General features: G+C 37.4%; 1 long non-coding RNA gene across 5 annotated transcripts in view; it reads left to right on the forward strand.

Moving 5' to 3' along the window:
• Window positions 1-21,196, forward strand: part of LOC123573024 (uncharacterized) — a 244,931-nt gene that overhangs the window by 125,924 nt on the left and 97,811 nt on the right. For all 5 annotated transcript variants that reach the window (XR_010586267.1, XR_012434416.1, XR_006697724.2 and 2 more), the window contains exon 2: window positions 19,513-19,587. This is a non-coding gene — a long non-coding RNA (uncharacterized lncRNA). The remainder of the gene's footprint in view (window positions 1-19,512; window positions 19,588-21,196) is intronic.

Consider the following 21,196-nt stretch of genomic DNA (forward strand, 5'->3'; position numbering starts at 1 on the left):
CCTTGGCAATTAAATTTCAATATGAGTTTTGGAGGAGACATTCAAATCATAGCACTATTTAACATTCAGTTAATTTAAATTAAATACAATTTAAAATTCATTTCCTTAGTCATATTAGCCAAATTTCAGGGGCACAATATTCATGTGTAGCTAGTGGATATCATGTTAGATAGTACATATATAGAACATTTCCATCATTGTGGAAAATTCTATGATATCACCCAGCTCTAGAATATCACATAGCTCCTTCTCTTTGGCATAGAAAGGAATGATTGGGATTAGGAAAAGTAGAAGAAACACTACAACCAAAGCATTGTCTTCATTCAGAGTATTGTCTTGACTTCTTGGGAACTTAGGATTCTACCAGCCCTGTACCATTAATCTGGCTTCCATTGCTATGATTTCATTATTAATGGAGATATTAATGTTTTCCCTATTTCCTTCCCTGAGTTCTTTCCTAGAAAGATATTTCTTATAGCCTCTGACTTGTTTAATAAATGATTGCTAACTTTTGGACCTTTCATTTCCGTTTGTGATATACTGTGGCTTGTCAGCACACTAAGATATTCACTCATAATTTTGGAGTGGTTTTCAAACACCATTTTGTTGCAATTTCTTTCCTCTTTTTCAAAACAGACAAGAGGGTGCCATTTTAGCTCAGTTCGTTATCAGTTTCTAAGTCAGCTTGAGATACTAAATTGAGTTAGGACTTGAAAGCCAGGATCATAATTTCTCTGCAACTTTCTGTGGGGTAGCTCTTTTCTTCACCCTTGTACCACTCTGTAGTGGGAGAAATGTTCTTGCTCCTCACTTCAACTTTCAAATTATGATTTCTCCCCAGATCACACATTTGAATCTCAAGTTGTTCAATATACTATCTGCTGCCCTTCTTTGTTGCATTCATCTGTAGAACCCCTGTTCACACTCACATTTTCCTTGAGGGTTTTATCTCATTCCTATATTCTCTCTAGCACTGGACCCATCATAATTCTTTGTGATCTTAAGGCCACATAGATCTTAAGGCTTCAACTTCTGGCCTGTCAGTTACTTGTCCACCTTCCAATCTGAATAACTCACTTCCATGTTAATACCGCAGACCTTGTCGTACTAACACCTTTAACCATTCCATAATCACCATTTCAAGCAACCTACCCTCCAACTTCTAGCCCCTGTCTTCCTTCTTACTTTCTCTAATATTTTTACTTCAGCAATACTACTAAGGACTTACTAGGGCCTGTAGTCCACCTCTTTTCACTCTCCATTACTCCTTTATATTCTTACTTTTCACCTTTCACCATCAATTTTCTCACTTCTTTCTCCCTTGTACTGTTCTGGTAAAACCAGCCCAGTTATTATCCAACTCTCTTGTCAACTATGCAGGCAGCTTTCTCTACAGGCATGAGGAAAGCACCCAGTCATCTCATTTTAAATTCAATGCCAATAACTTCAAGTGATTTTTCAGTTTTGCCAGACAATCTAGGATATATTTCCCTAGTATATTTATTCTCCCTCTCCTAGATGACTGTATCACTCATGCTATCTTCCCCCGAATACATATTTCTTTAAATGGCAATAATATCTCTTTATTCTTATTATAAAGAAATTAATATTACCTAGAAAATATCTGGAAAAATACAGAAAAGCTTACACATACACTTGTATAATATATAGATTTTCTTTCTGGAGACAATCTCTTTTGTCTTTCTGATTTTTTAGTATTTCCTTCCAGTCTTTTTTTTTTTTTCGAGACAAAGTTTTGCTCTGTCAGCCAGGCTAGAGTGCAGTGGTGCGACCTCGGCTCACCACAACCTCCGCCTCCTGGGTCCAAGTGATTCTCCTGCCTCCTGAGTAGCTGGGACTACAGGCATGTGCCACCACACCCAGTTAATTTTTTTTGTATTTTTAGTAGAGATGGGGTTTCACCATGTTGGCCAGGATGGTCTTGATCTCCTGACCTCGTGATCCACCCACCTCGGCCTCCCAAAGTGCTGGGATTACAGGCATGAGCCACCACGCCTGGCCCCTTCCAGTCTTTATCCAATATTCATATGTATTTTTACATAGGTACATTATAATACGTAAACAGCTTTGCATTTTCATCTTTCCCTCTTAATATTTTATAGTAATTATACTTGACTGTTTGCAATGTACCAGAATTTGTACCATCTTTTATGTATATTATTTCTAAATTAATGTATCTTTCTACATCTTCATTACCAATTAAAAAGGTGAAATTGGTTTTATACAGTTGGATAAAATATTAGAATCAGAATTCAAACTCAAGTCTTTCTGTTCCAAAGTATATCCGTAGAACTTTTAAAGCCTTCATAATGCTACTTAATTGCTACATAATATTTCATTGTGTGAATATAGCATAATTTACTGAAATATTTCCTTTTATTGGCAAATTTGGTTATGTGCAATTTGTCACTCTTATAAATAATGTCATTATAAACATCTTGGGAATATATGTCATTGTCTGAATTTAGGACTAATGTATTACAAGAAATTCCTAGAATTCATATTGGACCAAATGGCATAAATTCTTAGCATATGGACATTTTGCTTTCCAGAAATAAACATGGCATTTCTGGCATACTGTAAACACTTTTCTTCATTGAAAAGATTTCCTGCCTTTGATTAATGGGCCACAGATATAGTGTTTTATTGATCACCTTGGAATGAATTCACTACCATTAATGATTCAGTACAGTAAATTTTTTATTCCACCTGTAATCCACAAAACAGTTACTTACCATAAGAAGAATAATTTTAAAAATTGATTTGATTGTGAGTCTAGATAAAAAACCCCAGGGAAATATAATTTTTTTTTAATGTCCAATAAAATAATAAAAACTGTAACAATGACAATAAAAGCAAAAATCCTCTTACCAACCCATCTGAAAGTGTTTTGGTCTCTGAATAAAGAATGTGTTCTCCTTTCCCAACAAAGCGAAATTTGCCCTTTTGCATTTTATGATGGCTGAATGTTACTCAGAGGTGAGACTTTGATCACCCTTCCCGTTTCTAGGACACGCTTTCACATTGGCAGTAACTGAAATTTATCCAAATAGACTTTCAAAGCTCCCAAGTGTTCTAAATTTATCTCACTCAATTTCGTTGGTTTAGAAACTAGTTTGGAAATTTCACAAGGCCAACTTGTCTTCAGTAATTTCTAGTGCTTCTTGTTTGGGACAGGCTAGAAAAAGCTCTGAGACGCTGCTAAATTTGGTGCTTGGCAGAAATCATAACACACAAGGAGAAATACATGAAGTGTAAAACCTAAAATACCAAAACTCTTTGACATTTTAAACTAATTTCAAATATACAGAGATTAGAAAATCATAACATCTGCATAAATCAGCTGTGTGGACAACCTATATAAGTGGGAACAAAAGGAGAAGTATGAATGGAATAATAGATTTCGTGCCTTTAGTCTGCACCAATCATTTTATAAATCTGATGTCTGCATATGAATGGGGTGATTTAGCCTAAGGAAAAAAAGTCTATATGTTTTTTTCCTACTGGTTATAAATGGTGCTAGAATTTGCCAAAAACGAACATTTAATGCACGAACCTGCAAAGAAAGACTAGTATTGTGATAAGCGCTTGAAATTGTTACTGGAAGACCTGGGCTTAAAATCCTGCCTTCACACGTGCTGCTTCATGTGTAATCTAGGCACAGTTTACTCAAATAGTCTGCATCTTAATTTCTTCATCTGTAACATGGAAATAACAATATTTACCACCCTGAATAGTTCTGAAGATCAAAACGAGATAATGTTCAGGAAAGCACTGTGAAAAGTCTAAAGCCCTATATAAATATGAAGTGCTATTTTATATTTGCTAATTGCAAATTAAGAGTTCCTGGGATTAACTGAGTTCACAGGAAGTTTAAGGATTTCTTTTTGAGTGAGGGCAGCACGGTTTATAATTTTTACTTTTATTTTTGTACCCATCACCCAAATAGTATATGTTGTACCCAATAAGTAGCATTTCATCCCTTCCTCTGTCCCGTCCTCCCTCCTGTTGGAATGTGTAGGGTCTGTCATTCTACTCTATATGTTTATGCATACCCAGTGTTTAGCTCCCACTTGCAAGAGAGAACATGCAGGTTTTTACTTTCTGTTTAAGAAAAATTTTATTATTTAATTTTGGTAGAGAGACATTGTTAATTAGATTGGGATGTTGTGTATGATTCTCTCTTAGGTATAAAAGCTTAGGCAACTGTTAATGGATTTTAATTGGTTCCCCCACCACTCCTTCTCCCAGTCCGTCACAGAGGAAACACCAAAGTATTTTTTTATCCAAGTGCTCTTTTCAAGTGACAGGACAAGGGGGCAGTGAAAAGTGTATTTTCACCAGTAACATGGACCAAGCCGTGGATTTCAGTACCAAAATGACATGTGAATAGGTAAGAAAATGGCTGAATTCTAGGGATATATTTAGATGTACTACTTCCTCCCCCACTTCAACAAGGTGGTATCACTGTGAATACAGAGTTTGGCAGAGATGATACAATAAAAAGTGATGATTCAATGTTTGGGTAAGTTCCAGGGAAACTGGATATTAAGGGAAAACCCATAGGTAGGTGTTTGAATCCAGGTTTATTGGTGAACTGTAGACTCCCAAGCCAAGTTCCTTGGAAGGATTAGTCAACAGTGTCCTCTAATATAAAAATGTCCTTTCAGTGGCTATGTGTGCAAGGCTGAGAGGAGACTTTGACCATGGTTCTTCAAGTTACCACTAGTAATAGGTTTTTATTCAAATATTTATGAGTAATTGTAGTCAATGGAAATTGTTAGTGAGTAACAGGGAGATGAATTTGGCATTGCATTTTGAAGAATGGAACAACTTAGTATTTAATCTACTTATGAGTCTGTACTTTAAATATTTGTTAGTTATCCAAATAACTTCTAGCAGATAGATACATTTGTGGAACAAACTTTCAAAAAAATTGGTTTGTCTTCTTTCTAGATTTTGACCAGTTTTATTAAGATCATGTTATTATGGCTGGGTGTGGTGGCTCACACCTGTAATCTCAGCACTTTGGGAGGCCGAGGCTGGCGGATCATGAGGTCAAGAGATAGAGACCATCCTGGCTAACATGGTGAAACCCCATGTCTACTAAAAATACAAAAAAATTAGCGGGACTTGGTGGCGGGCGCCTGTAGTCCCAGCTACTTGGGAGGCTGAGGCAGGAGAATGGCGTGAACCCGGGAGGCGGAGCTTGCAGTGAGCTGAGATTGCGCCACTGCACTCCAGCCTGGGCGACAGAGCAAGACTCCATCTCAAAAAAAAAAAAAAAAAAGATCATGTTATTATTTCAAGGGTTGAATTTTCCATGCATGTATGAATTAAACACAATCTTCTTTCACATATGAATTCAAGATTTTCCTTTTATACTTTTTAATTTTAGGACTATATTCTTTTTTTTTTTTTTTTTTGAGATGGAGTTTTGCTCTTGTTGCCCGGGGTTGGAGTGCAATGGTGTGATCTCGGCCCACTGCAACCTCTGCCTCCTGGGTTTAAGCAATTCTCCTGCCTCAGCCTCCCGAGTAGCTGGGATTACAGGCGCCCACCACCACACCCAGCTAATTTTTTGTATTATTAGTAGAGATGGGGTTTCACCATGTTGGATAGGCTGGTCCTGAACTCTTGACCTCAGGTGATCTACCCGTCTTGGCCTCCTAAAATGCTGGGATTACAGGCATGAGCCACCATGCCCAGCCTAGCACTATATTCTAATTGTTAAGAATTCTAGCCACACAAGAGCTAATGGAGAAGTTATTATTTAATGGATTTCAGGTTTTCAAGATAAAAGTTTTGGAGATTGAACAACAGTGTGTGTTGCACACTACTAAGCTGTACATTTAAAATGGTTATGATGGTAAATTTTATGTTGTGTGTATTTTAACACAATTTTAAAAATTACATTAGTGGGATAAAAATAAAAGTCTCTCCTTTATCTACGTCTCAATACTACTTTCCTTCCCCAGCCTGGTTGGTCTTTATTGATAGACTTTATTAGAGCCAAGTCAGCACCATGACCTTGAATGACATAATAGATTTTGAGAAAAAGACAGTTGCATTTTGTTCAAAATGAAACTTCTTAACAAAAATTCCATTAGTAATAGTCTTAACAACTCCATTTTTAATGGTGTAGTCTCACAGATGATTGTGAAATGAATACATTTTCATGTTCATATTATGTTGGTATCTGATTTAGTTTTCTTAAATGGAGACATTTAAGATCTTATGAAAGACAGAGCCACAGATTCTATCACTGAGGTTTCTCCCCCTTCTATTACAATTCACGTGTGGACTCAAACTTATTTTAGTTTGTCATATAATTAGTGCATATTTTGTTTTATATCGTGGCCTCATGTCCATCTACCTGTTTGTTCCACAAAGTTCTAGAGACTTGGGTGCTCGTCTGCCTGCCTGGGTGGATCTGCCTGAATAACTGTTGCATGTCCTGTTCCTTGTTCTCTGAGTCATGCCTTCGCCAGCTGTGTGTTTTTGCCAAGACGGTGCACAAACAAGTTGTTCATTGTTGAATCTGTCATTGGGGCCAGGACTTGAAGCTCCCACAGGCTTCAGGTGTTATTCAGTTCTCTCTTTCTCATTCTTTCATTTTAAGCATTTTTGACCTCAGAAAAAAATTTTTTCAAATACTTTTCTAGAAGGAAAACTTTTGGTGTGGAAGTTTTCCCTTAATATAGTGTATGTAAGTTCAGGTCTCTTCATTTGTAGATAGAGCAAATAAATATTAATTGGAAGCTTTGGCACATACCTGATTCTCAGCAGTGTGCTCATTAGATGCTCAGTGTGAGTGAGAAGTGCAGTGTGGCTGCTAGAGATGTCATTTGAAGGTAGAGGCATATTAGAGAGCTGCATGAGGGATGAGGAGGAGGAGAGGGAAGCAGGAAGGGGACGCTGCTCCATGGCCAGAACACACCTGGAGCATGGTGGTCTTTCCTGGACACATGACCTTGATTTCAGGATGGGAAGCTTGGACTTCCAGCAGCTGGGAGAGAAAACTTAAAACCATTTCCTCCCTTGATTTAAACCTATGCATGGAACCCTTAATCTTGGTCTTCTTTAGGCAATGAGGACTATCGCAGTGAAAAAACATGGAAACCCTGGCATTTATGGAACTCACATTCTGGTTGGGATGACAGGCCATAAGTAGTAAGACAAATAAAACGGGCAACAATCTTGTAGTAATTAGTGCTAAGAGGAAAAATAAGGCAGGGTGGGGAGATTGAGAGGCACAGGAATGCTGGTTTTGAGACAGTGTTCAGGGAAGCCAGGGAGGTGACATTTGAGTGGACCCAAATACAGGGAGGAGTCAAGACACAGATTATCTGAGGGAGAGAAATTCCAGGTAGAAGGACTAGCAAGTGAAAAGGTCCTGAGATGGGAACATGGGAGCCAGACAATTTCGAGGCCAAAGTGGAGTGAGCAATTAACAGTGGCAGGAAATAAGATCAGACAGGCAGCCTAGTAGGCCTGGCTTTTGCTCTGAGCATGAGGAGAACACCTTGGAAGGTTCTGAGCAGGGAAATGATGGTTCTGTTGCATAAGATCACTCTAGCTGCTGTGCAGAGAAGGTATTGTAGGAGAGCTAGAGTGGGAGAAACCATAGATGCTCAGCCGATAAGAGAAGGCGTCAGGCAGGGAGAGAGGCATGCAGTTGCTTCAAATGTTTAAACTAATTTCCTGCGTAGGAAGGAGTTTTTTCTTTTATATATTGTCATGTACAAATATGCTGAAGTTATTTAAAAAATAAAGAAATTTTGGTTCAAGAAAAGACCTACACTAAACTTGCTTTTCTTCTGATTATAGAAGTAACAAATGTTTCTTTTAGAAAATCTGCAAGGAAAGAGTAAAGTATAAAGAAAATATACTACTCATAATCCACTGCTCAAAAATTTTAAAAAGGAAATGACTATCAACATTTTTCTCTATTTTTCCAGACTTTTTTTTTCTGTGCATGCAAATATACATTTTATAAAAGGAAGCAGATTATTTTCTGTTATATAGATATTTTTATAACTGTTCTGTAACTCGACTTTTTCACTTACCAATGACTGTTTCTTCATTTCATTAACTAGTATATAGAGCATCATTTTTAATGATCCCACTGTACCCTGTTATACATGTGAACCATCATTTAGTAAAAATTTTGTATAGTTGGGCGAACAGGTGATTTTTAATTTTCTTTCTTTTTTGTTATTATAAATGACACTACAAAGAATATCCTTAAACATAGATGGTGGTGTATATCTCTGGTCATTTAGACAGATTGTTAGGATTACCTGCTAGAAATGTATGCACACTTTAAAGTTTCGTGATTTATATTTTTAAGTTTGTACCAATTCACACTTTTACCAATTAGCACATTTCATTCATTTCCAGTTCCTATTTAGAGAAGTCTAAATTTCGAACAGGGTCCATCAGGAGGAAGAGAGTTTCCTGTCGCTGAAGGCATTTTAGTAGGTGCTGGAAATTCACTTGGATAAGAGATTATTGAGTAAAATTTAGTTGAGTATTTGAAGTGTCAGTGAGGTTTTAGAATTCTTTTCCAATTTATATTTGAGAGTACAGGGAAAGCAAGATGGAGGAAAGATGAAAAATTCTGTTGCTTGTATTCTATTCTATAGAGATAAATGAGTTGTTTGTGGTGATAGTTCACATACAGCAATAAAAAACAAAAAGTAAAACAGAAATAGGGTACTTGTAGCAATTTACTACAACTTGTTGGAGAATGGAGCTAGCAAAGGCCAAGTAGGATAACAGAGTTTGGAGATACAATATAATAAACACTCAATTTAAAATACATTTTATTTAGTTTAACAAAAAGCAAACTGTAAGTTGTTCTTAGACTTTTTCATGTGCAAAACACAGCAGCATATAACCCAAACAGTCCATCTCCATCAATTTATCAATTGGCTTACTGATTTAATTATGCAATAATTAACAATATTATTGAATACCCACTAATTCTAGGCAGTCTGTTGGGCTCTGGGGATACAATATCAAATAGAACATGATTCTTGCCCTCAATAGACTTATAGCCTATGGGGGGAGAAAAGCAAGCAATTCAACAATTTCAGTGTGATAAATGCTGTGATGAATATTCCATAGCATACACAGCATGCAATGGCAAACAGCGAAGGGGTATTACCATGCAAAGATACATTGGACAGGCCATGCCTACTTACAAAAAAGCATTGGACTGAAGATAAAGAGATCTAGGTTTACATTCTGGCATGGATGAAGTTGCATACGTCATTAAATCACATTTAAAATAAATGGGAAAATTATATTTACCTAATATGGTTTTTGTAAAAATGGAATAGAATAGCATGTGAGAGCAACTAATCCAGTAAAAGGCATGCACAAAATCTGAATAAATACTAGTCGAATCCTTGAGACATGAATAGTTCACAGAGCGGTCCACCAGAAACACAGAGTGAGGCAGTATTTATCAAAACTGGAATAGACTGGGCGCAGTGGCTCTGTAACACCAACACTTTGGGAAGCTGAGGCAGGCGGATCTCTTGAGGTCAGGGGTTCAAGACCAGCCTGGCCAACAAAAATGGTGAAACCTCGTCTACTATAAATACAAAAATTAGCCAAGACTGGTGGCAGGTGCCTCTAATCCCACCTACTTGGGAGGCTGAGGCAGGAGAATTGCTTGAACTCAGGAGGCAGAAGTTGCAGTGAGCCGAGATTGTGTCGCTGCACTCCAGCCTGGGCAACAGAACAAGGCTCTGTCTTTAAAAAATAAAACAAAACAAAGAACCCAAAAAACTGGAATAAACTCTTTTGCTGCACTGAATGCACTTTCCCCAAGTAGTATATTCTACATAAATCTGAGATCAAAATAATGTATTACATATGAATTTTGATGAATTTAGGATACAAACTAAGATGCTGAACAGTTAGACAAAACCCAGAAGTTAGATGAAATCACAGGGCATACGGATGGAGGAATTTCTCTTTGCTAATTATCCTATGCCTGGAGCAGTAGCACAGCGATTACTGCTTTGTGCCTAATGATTATGAGGGTCAAATTGTATTTACAGATAAATAGAGGCAAGCATTCAGTGCTCCAAAATATGTCTTTGAGGAAGGACAAAAGTGCTCCCAAGCAGTGGAAATGGAATAGAAGCTGTTCTAGGGTATGGCCGTGGGGGAGGCAGGATTCAGAACGCTTTTCTCTCAGAAGATGCTCCTCTGATGTACTCCAGAATGTCTCTTCTTTTGCATCACACCAAGTCTGACAAATAGAGGAAGGAGGTGCTGTCTCTCGAGCTCTGCAGTGTGCGATGAGGATACCATAGTGAACTTCCAAGTTCTGGCTTTCGTGGAGCATGGAGTCTACCAGAAAACGCATCTGTTGTAAAACAGCACAAAGGGATGCCTCTTATGGATGTGGAAGTGCAGAAAACCGTGACAGGTTCTAGTGAAAATGGGCTCAAGTCCTGGGACACCTGACCTAGAGTTCTCTTGAAACATAGTGTAACCTCTGAGAAGTATTCTTATTGCAAATTTGTGGTCAAAGAGATAATTTTAGTTTTCATGTGGAGTGGCGATGTAGCAATTGCAGAAACTCAGAAGCCTTCATGCTGGTCTATATGGAGGTGACCTAAGCTATTGATTTTGACCTAATGTCAATTCAACTTTAGGCCCTCAAATAAATACAAGAAAGTAACAAAGGGGAAAAATATCTAACTTCTCTAATAATCAAATAAATGCAAATTTGGACAATTTTCTTAAACTATCAAATCAACAAAGATTTTAATGACAATATTTACTGCTGTTAACAGTCAAAAAACTATCATGGGTGGTAGAAGTGAAAATTGATATTCTTTCTGAAAAGCAATTTGGCAATATGTATTACAAGCCTTTGAAACATTCTACCATTTGATCCGTTCATTCTAATTCTAAGACTTGATCCTAAAATGAATACAAAATATAGGAGGAAAAATCATTGTATATAAACATGCGCATTGCAGAATTACTTAGAACCTTGAAATCCTGGAAATAACCTATATTTCTAACAACAGAATGATTGATTACATTTTGTACTTCTTATGAAATCTCCATGGCATATGGGGCCAATAAAACTGATACTTATAATGATGCTTTGTCATAATGTTAATATAAAAGCTAACTTTTGGTTTCCCATGAAAGAAGCAATTCCTAAAGTAATAATGTGCTACCATTTAATTAACAATTCAGCACATTGTGCTGTGTGACATCTAGTACTGTGGGTTTAACTTTTAAAATATGCACTGTTAATTAATACCATTGCAACTATGTAAAAATAATAAATCAAAAACTTTGCAAAATAAAAAAAGACTGGAAAGAAATGCACCATTTTTATTAACAATGATTATTAGTAGTGGGATGTGTGATTTTTTTTCCTTTCCTTTTTCTTCATTTTTCAAAAATGCCCAAATTAGTGTATATTACTTTTAGAATGGACATATGGACATCAAGCCTGAGGGTGTTTTTTCCTTTTCTTAAAAAGCAGTCCTGTTTTCTGTTCTGTTAGTGAAGAAACATGGTCTTTGGTGACGAGAAAGCCTGAAGCATTGACTTAATAAATAGGCCTTTAATGACTTAAAAAAGTCGGAGACCCAAAGATTCTTAGGGTTGAAAGGTCACTCATTTCAAGTCAATACCACTTATTCCAGAACAAGGAGATAATTATTTATCAAGTGCTTACTATGTATAAAGCCCCCTGTGAACCAGTTGCCCACCTGCCTTCCATTGAGAATTCCTACTTATTTGTTTTTCCAGAAAAGAAACCAGCATCACCTCCTTTACATAGACTTCCTTGACCTTCATCTGTGTCCCCTATCCCCTGTTTCAGGTGATCTGGGCTAGGGCCCCTTCTGTCTGTTTCAGAGATCAGTTATTTCAAGCTTTCTGAGGGCAAGAACTATATCCCCAGCTCCTGGCACATGGTGAACACATAGACTGTTCAATGAATAAGTGAATGAATGATTTTTTCTTTTTGAGACAGAATCTTGCTGTGTTTCCCAGGCTGGAGTGCAGTGGCATCATCTTGGTTCACTGCAACCTCTGCCTCCCAGGTTCAAAGGATTCTCATGCCTCAGCCTCCCAAGTAGTTGGTATTACAGGCATGTGCCACCATGCCCAGTCTTATTTTTTTATTTTTTGTATTTTTAGTAGAGATGGGGTTTCACCATGTTTTCCAGGCTGATCTTAAACTCCTGGCCTCAGGTGATTCACCCACGTTGGCCTCCCAAAGTGCTGGGATCACAGACCTGCGCCCGGCCAAGCAAATGAATAATTTTTGAAGATAGTATTTTAGGTGTTCTGAAAAGATAGAAAGTAGTGTGAGAAATGGTATTTGCCCTTAAAGATGTTATGAATAATTGTAATGCAAAAAGCCAATTAACAGTGCATATTTAAAAACTAAAAAAGGACAGCAATAGATGTCACATGGTTCAGTGTACTTATTAAATAAAGGGTAACATGTGATTAATGCTTTAGGGGTAGCTTTATTCATCAGAAATAAAAAAAATACCGAGAAAAGAAATCAAATGGCTTAAATATACTCTTTCATATGTTTAAATTACTTGGTTTTATTTTATAACTTTTAATTAGCAAAACAATGAACTAATAATTTTATCTTCTCCATACCCAAATATACAAAATTATTAAGAAACATTTTCCATTTTTTTTTTTTTACAATGATTAATCTCCCAGTTGACTTGTAGTTGAACAAGGGCCAGAAAATTTAATGTCTTGCCTAAAACACGTGTTTCTTTTGGGTGAGATCGTATGATTCTTAGTCTTTATTCATTATTACATTATCTACGACATAAGTAAATAACAGTTCTAAAAAGTTCAGCTCTTCAGATGGCTTGTGAATGGTAGAAAAGAACTTAGATCAGTAAGTATGAATTTCCTTTTTTATATTTTGGAATTGCATATACTCCTGAATGGAGAGAAATAGGCCTCCTTCGCTTGTCTTCTTTTGCAAGGAGGTTTACATATTACTGCCGTGAGGAACCAAGAGAATCTTCTCATGGGTTTTTCCCTCCACTGAGTGAATGACTTGGCAAAGTTTCCAAGTTATGTCAATTTACCTGCCCCCTCCTGCACTACAAAGGCAGGGAGACTGAGAGTATACTTTCCAACCTTTATATTGCTTTTCAATGTAAATTATGCTAATATTTTAAATTGTAATAACTTAGATAAATTTAATGGATAAAATGTACTCTACTTGCATATGCCCTTTATTATAAACATAGACCATAGTCTTCTGGAGCCCTGAACAATTGGTAGTAGAATCAGATATGCAAGAACTAGAACTTAGGTTCTTACTATAATGGGTAGAACATGACTTAGACTAAATATATCTGTCTATAAATATCTCTGAATAACATAGATGTAGACATTTTTCATTATGCAAAAAAGAGTATTTATAACACTGTCTATCAGAAACCTAGATGCTAACTCTAAATCAAGAGGAATATTATAATTATTTAAATGCTGCCTAGGAAAATGTGTTATACGGTTTGAACAATTAGGGGAGATATCAACAAAGAAATCAATTCTAGTAGAAAATTGTAAATAATGAATTTTATTCAAACAACCTAGACCCTGAATTACTTTAAAGTAAGCATCAATTATATATACAGTTGAATATTTTATTATAACATTTACGTTAGGATGGCAATAAGCTGGGCTCCAGAGCATTAATTCACATGGCATATTGGGCTTTTGGGTACTTTGCCCCCCGCCCTTCAGGGGCTCTTGAGGGTAATGATGAGATGATGTTCCTTGTCAAATCTTGGGAAAATGAGGGCTGCTTCAGTATGTAGGAGTCCTGAAATCTCAGGAGAGTGCCATGGTATAGGAATTATTTTTACTAGAAGCCAAAGAACATCTACAATGTTGGAAACATTGAGAAACTAGACTTCCCAGAGGATGAAGAATAGGCTGGGGAGGAAATTGGACACTAGGCTACTTGAGGTCAAGATGAAGATTCAGGGGCATCCTTAATACGTGCTTTCCAACTTCTGAGGAGCTACTCTAGGGGAGAAGAAGCAGCCCACAAAGACTATTTTCTTTAAAAGACAGCACCCAGCTCAATGGATGGAAAATTTAGGGAGGTGGTCTTTGATTTGATATTTATGTCTTCTTCTCTTCTCTTCTCCTCTCCCCTCCCCTCCTTTTTCTTTTCTTTTCTTTTTCTCTTCCTTCCTTTCTTTCTTTCTTTCTTTCTTTCTTTCTTTCTTTCTTTCTTTCTTTCTTTCTTTCTTTCTTTCTTTCTTTCCTTCCTTCCTTCCTTCCTTCCTTCCTTCCTTCCTTCCTTCCTTCCTTCCTTCCTTCTTTCTTTCTTCTCTCTCTCTCACTCACTCTCCCCTCCCTCCCTCCCTCCCTCCTTTCCTTCCTTCCTTCCTTCTTTCTTCTCTCTCTCTCACTCACTCTCCCCTCCCTCCCTCCCTCCCTCCTTTCCTTCCTTCCTTCCTTCCTTCCTTCCTTCCTTCCTTCCTTCCTTCCTTCCTTCCTTCCTTCCTTCCTTCCTTCCTTCCTTCCTTCTTCCTTTCTTTTTTTTTCTTAGAGACAACGTCTCACTCTGTTGCCCTGGCTAGAATGCAGTGGTGAAACATTTTCCCACTTCAGCTCCCTCTTGCTCTTGAGAATGTCTCATCTTCTCAGATTCATTTCAGATAGCTTTGAGAATCCTCCAGACAAAGTTTCATGTTTGGAAGAGGCTTCTCAGCTACTTTCTGCATTCTGCCCAGCATGTGTCTTCTCTCTCGTTCTGATTCACTGTGGCAATATCATTGGTTGAGGCCACTGATTGTTTAAAAACCTAGAGCCACTTCATGACGTGCTTCCTTCTTTCCCAATCCAGTTGTAGGCTACTCCTGCTCTCTGCTCAAAAAAGAATTCTAGCCCTGATATGCTGCCTGTAGTCGACTTGTGTCTAAACCCCAATATAAGCTGTATACAGTAGATTAGGATTAACCTGTGATCCTAACATCTTATGTAGAGATTTGTGTTATTGTTTCTTCTCTTCAGTGTACATGTTGTGTCAAAGGACTCAGTATTGAGTGCCTGGGGGCTGGAGGAATATATGAAAAACTGTCAATGTGGTGTATTCAAATAGGCCCCACCCTCTGACACCATCTTATTGTCTTTGAGTCAAACCCTTGTTTCCTGAATCTCTCTTCCATGGATTAGCCTGACTCTACTACTTCCACTGGCTTGAGAGACACATCTGAATCCTAGGGTTGTCATGGCACATGTCCTAAAATTTAGAATACTGATACATAAGGAAAAATATTTTAGTAGTTAGAGTTAGCTTCTCAAGTGGAATGTGGTAGCTCAAGAAAGAGTAACCTCCTTCCAATAGAAATATGCAAACAGAGGCTCAGCACTTATGTGAGGGATGTTAGGGAAATAATTCTGTATGAAGGAAAGGCAGAAATGTGGACTAAGTATCTGTCATAGTCCATTTTCTGTTGCTATAGCTGAACACCACAGACTGGGTAATTTATAAAGAATAGAGGTTTATTTAGCTCATGATTCTGGAGCCCAGAAAGTCCAAGATCAGGTGGCCACATTTTGGGAGGGTCTTCTTCCTGTGTAAAGGCATCATATGGCTAGAGAACAAAAGTGCATGTGTCAGTTCAGGTCTCTCTTCTTATAAAGCCACCAGTCCCATCATGGGGGGGCCCACTCTGTTGACTTCATCTAGTCCTAAATACATCCCAAAGTCTCCACCTTCAATCAGCGTAATAAATTTCAGGCTTAAGTTTCCAATAGATAAAATTTGGAGGACACATTCAAACCATAGCAGAATCTAATAAGGTCCTTTTCATCTATAATGAGATACTGTTTGGGCAATTCTGCTACTATATTGGTATCCTTGACAGGATAATTAATTTAATTAACAGCAGCGATAGTGAGAAGAGGGAACAAATGCACACGTGCATGCACAGACCCATGGAACACTGTATAATACTCCATTGTCAAGAATGCTCCTTCGTTAAGAGTTTTTTGTTTTTTTTTGAGGCAGACTCTCGTTCTGTTGCCCAGGCTGTAGTGCAGTGATGTGATCTCGGCTCACTGCAACCTCCACCTCCTGGGCTCAAGCAATTCTACTGCCTCAGCCTCCTGACTAGCTGGGATTACAAGCTCCCACCACCACGCCCAGCTAATTTTTTTGTTTTTAGAGACAGGGTTTCGCCATGTTGGCCAGGCTGGTCTTGAACTCCTGACCTCAAGTGATCCACTCGCCTCGGTTTGGTTCTTTCTTCAGTTTTCTCTTAGGGATTACTCAACACTGTTAAAAGAATTTTAGCAGTCATTGTAACACTCAGTAACTTACATATAGAAAATACTTAATAAATATGAGCGTTAGTGAATCTGGAGAAGTGCCGCTTTCTATTCACTTACTACCTTACACTACAAGATGTCTTTTTAAGAGTCCATTTGCATTGCCTCTCCAAATGGAGGGCGGGGCTCATGGCTTACCCTGTCTTATGATCCCCAGGAATCCTAGCTTTTTCTTTGCCTAACCTTAGAAGATGCTCGGTTAATGATAGAAGTCCGCTGTTTGTTTCATCCAGGAGAGATTGTGATACTCACTGTGCTAGATTTAAAATGGCTCTGCTATGATCTCTGAGACTTGGGAAGTCTATTTTTAATGTATAAGAGAAAAGGTTTTGAGTTGTACAGGATTTTGATTTTTTTTTCCCCTGTACCATGCAGCTCAGAAGTAAAATGGTTTAGGTCAAAATCAATTGAACAAAAAGAAAGAAGACCTTGCAGTCTAGTGCTAGACATATGGTCTTGGAGAAATTAATTAACTTCTTTTGAATCTCTGTTTCTTTATCTGTAAAGACTATTTAAATAGAATGATAGTGATACTATTTACTTAGTGAAGGACAGATGTTTACCTACTGTACTCAAAAGGTCAAACAGATGGGATTATTTTAGATTGAAAGCTCATGTGTGGGAGTCATGCCTTTTGTGAGCCACATAAATTCCCATGGGGTCTGGTAACTTACTGTGTGCCCAGCAGGAACCCAAAAAGTCTTGTCATGGTGATAAATATGACACCATTTAATAAGGTCACATTTAACACAAAGAGAAACTTGGGAAAGAAAACAAAACAAAAATCTAGACCTCATCCCTAGGTACTTTGTGTGACTTTGGACAGGTCACTTTACCCCTCTGAACTCTTTAATTGGTTCATAAAAAGAACCAAATGCTAAGAAGGGGAGGACAGGCATATAAATGGAATAGTAGAAAAGATTATTGAGCCCATGAGGTGAGAAGTATAGTATCCTGAAATGTATGATACCCTGAAATTGTTGGCCTCCTACATGTATTCTCTTCAAAGGGAGAGAGTTCCCATGAAAATTACGCTTGGACAATACTTTTCAAGATATTTATGGGAGTTGCTTTGGATACATGGTATGCTTGAACTGAGAAGGAGCTTTAAGATATTTTAGATTAACCTTTTAATTTTATACATGGAAAAAGAAAGTCTCGAGGAAGTTACACAAATTCTTTGAAATTATATAATGTGTGAGAGAGCTAGCACTAGATTTGCAAGGCTGTGAGCCATTGGGGAATTCAAGTTTGTTTTGGCCTATTTTGCTTATTTTTGAGTTTAAGTGGCAGAAGGTGTTCTTATTTTCTTGGTGCCTTACTTTTCAAGAGGTCTTGTCAATGCCCCCTCATTTCTTGTCTGAAGAAACAAAATAAATCAAAAAAGGAATTAATTTTACAAATATACTATGTGCTAGCCAGGCAGTACCCATTGTTGGGCATTGGTAATACAAACTTGCTACAAGGCACTTGTTGTCCTTGGATAGATTTCTGTTTTTCATTCCTTCACATTGTTAACATTGAGCAATCTGCTTAGTCAGGAAAAGGCAACACATTGTAAAGGTATTCAGATACAAAAAAATCGGAGTCCAATGTATGATTCATTCCTATAGTAGCCCTGATGTAGTCCAGTCCAAAGGACAATTTTCTCCATTAGACATTAACTACCATCAATTTCTTCTCTCATGAAATAAACAGATTCTGTCTTGGAAATAGAAATTTTTTCTGCTAATGAGCTTTTTTACTGGTTGGGAGCCTTCTATTTTAATCTGAGACTAAAGGATAGAAAGAGAGGCTTCACAGGGAGCAGGAAATGGAAATGACAGTAGACCCTAACTCCCTCTCCACCTGTGCATGGATATGGAAAAGGGCTTTGAAAAAGGCACCACTTATAATAGCACAGTCCAGGGAACTGGGTGTTGAAGTCAATGCCCATGATAGGAGAGCTGCTCACGCTTCTTACAATGTCTTGAATACTCTTAATCCTTTTGCAAATACTTGCTTTGTTGTAAGACAAGTCAAAGCAGATATGATGATGTCTTAGCCGAGGAAGAAATTGTGGCTTCTTGGATGCAATATAGCAAAGAGGATTGTCTCTTAAGAATAATAAAAAAGAGGTTTTTTTCATTTAAATCTGGTCTAGGAAAAATATCCTCTTGAAACTATTTTTACTATTAGTTTTGTTTTCAAAAAAACACTGATCTGAACAAGATTAAATAAGCAAATCAATGGCTTTCTGGGTTTAAAGCAACTGAATTCCTACTGATCTCCCTTTATACTGAAATTTCAACATAGATTCTTCACAAGAGAAGAATGATGAACTGAATCCCATATGACACTCAAGAAGATGTAGGACAAGCAAATAAAAGTGGTCCCAGGGGAGCAAATAATCTTCCCAGCCCTGCAAATGATTCGCTTCTGCCCTATAGTTTGACTCGTCCAAAATCTGGTTTTCAAAACAAATTAGGCCACCTCTGAAAAAGGCATGCCGACTTCCCAGCTGACAATTATAAAAGTGACCCTGTCTACAAGCATCTGATGAGTGAGTGTCTAGGTTATAGAAACAGAGATACCCTCTTCCCACTGTAATATTTCGTTGATAGGCTCTGTTTAGAAGATTAATTCTTAGTGTCATCATTCATGAATTACAGGGAATGAAATACAGGAGAAAGGGAAGCAGAGAAGGATGTGCTAATGTTGCGATGTTTTATAATATTTTCAAACCCTAAGTTCTTCCACCAATCGGACCATGTCACTTAAATTTAAGGCTCTAATAACATTGGCTTACAGAAATATTTTCACTTGTATGACTTCACTCGTCCTTGATGCCAGAGTTCAAAAGGGTGTATAAATAAGATGGGAGGAGGGACACATTATCACAGACCAATAACAATGACAACAAAAGTACCTCAAAGCTCTTAACAAGTATAAAGCTAGAAATGATCTGAGGCTTGTGAAAAATACTGATTAACACAAAAATGATTTTAAAAGCAATATTCAGAAAAAGTAGAGTAATGGAGACCTGGTCCTGGCACAGATAGTGTTACCTTAAAAATATATCACAGAGAATGTATAATTATTGACTGTATTTATATCTTCTCTATCCAGGATCTTCACATTTGAAAGGAGCAGACAAACATCACCAGTATGATGGGACTGAAGCCCAAGACTGGTAACCTGATGGTAGGAAAACATTAATTTTCTTTAACTCGTGTTAAGTATCTAAACAGAAAATTTCATTTTTATAGCATAGAAATTTTGTATATTTGGTTTGCAAAATCTGTTTTGTTCTCCAAAATATGGAAAGCTATGGAAAATGGGAAATGTCTCCCCCTTGCCCTAGAAAAATAGATATAAGTTAGTGTTGTTAACAGTTTTTTTTTTTTTTAAGTAGACTGTGGGAAATAAAAAGAAGCTAGTGACCTTAAGACAATTTTCTAAAAACTTTTAATAAAATTATACTAAGCTTATCAGCTTGTTTTCATGACTGCGAGTATTGAACATAGAAAGTAGTAATAATTGGAAATCAGCATTGACTTATTAAAACAATTCATGCCAAAATAAATTCATTGCATTTTTATAGCCTTCAGTGCAGAATTTAATGGAGTGTTGGGTTATACATATAGAAATACATGGAAATAAAATATGGTGAGTTTATGTGAATTCATAACTGGCTGAAGACTTGTATCCAAGAACCACCATAAAACAATTTGTGTCCGGTTTCAGCGGGTCTCTATTGGTTTGCAACAAGACTCTGTACTGGGTGATACTGTTGAATGTTTTTATCAATAAGTATAATGATGAAGTAGAAGTCGGGCATATCCATTCTGTGTCAAGCACCAAACTTGGCACTATACAGAGGCCACACTGTGTGACTGAAAGGATGAAGGGCTTGCAACTCCTAGGGGAGTTTGAATTCCAGCTCTATACTTACTAGCTGCTTGACCCTTGACCTCCAGTTTTCTCATTTGCAAAATGGTAACTGCCTTGCAGGACTGTGAAGATCACAATAGTTCATGGATATGAAGTGTTTAATTTGGTGCTTGGCGCAAAGCAAATTCTGTTTTCCCTGTCTTTCTCCTCCTCTCTTTCTGGTAAAATGGATTTTTAAATAAATTTAACTGAGTCACCTAGTGGTTTGGTTCACATTGAATTACAGTCTTAAACAATAAATGCACACACATACTTATTACATGTTATTTCCCCTTCTTACTACACAAAAGTTACTGTGATAATTTTCTTTCACAGAGGTGCCAATTTGCAGTTTTCTCACTTAATGCATCTTGGAAATCAAGATGTCCGTATAATGAGTTTATGCATTTTCAATAATGAACCCAGTCACTTGGTCCAGGTTTTGCAGGTCAGTAGGAATTTTCCAGGCAGATGGTAGAGGGAATAGCTTTCCATTGTGAGGAAACCGGATAGACCAGGGCCCACTTGCCCAGTTATTTAATTTGTTCAAGAAATGTTTATTGAGTACTTAAACATGCCAGGCCATAGGCTAAATATTTTTTGTTCATGTCATTGAATCCTCAGCACAACCTAATGGGATAAATAATATTACTATCCTCATTGTACAGATAAGGAAGTTGAGGTTACAAAGATTAAGTCTCTCACCTAAGGTCAGAAAAATACTTAATAGAGGAAGTCTGATTCGCAGCCAGCCTGTTTTGCAGGAGTCATGCTCATAATCGCACACTCACTTCCAGATAAAAGGCAGGTTGGAGCAGAGAGGGTTCTAGATATAGGAGCAGCAATGCAAATGGCCAAGGGTACAGGAGGATCAAGTGTA

Source organism: Macaca fascicularis, chromosome 4 (assembly GCF_037993035.2).
Source record: "Macaca fascicularis isolate 582-1 chromosome 4, T2T-MFA8v1.1".
NCBI classification, from domain to species: Eukaryota; Metazoa; Chordata; class Mammalia; order Primates; family Cercopithecidae; genus Macaca; species Macaca fascicularis.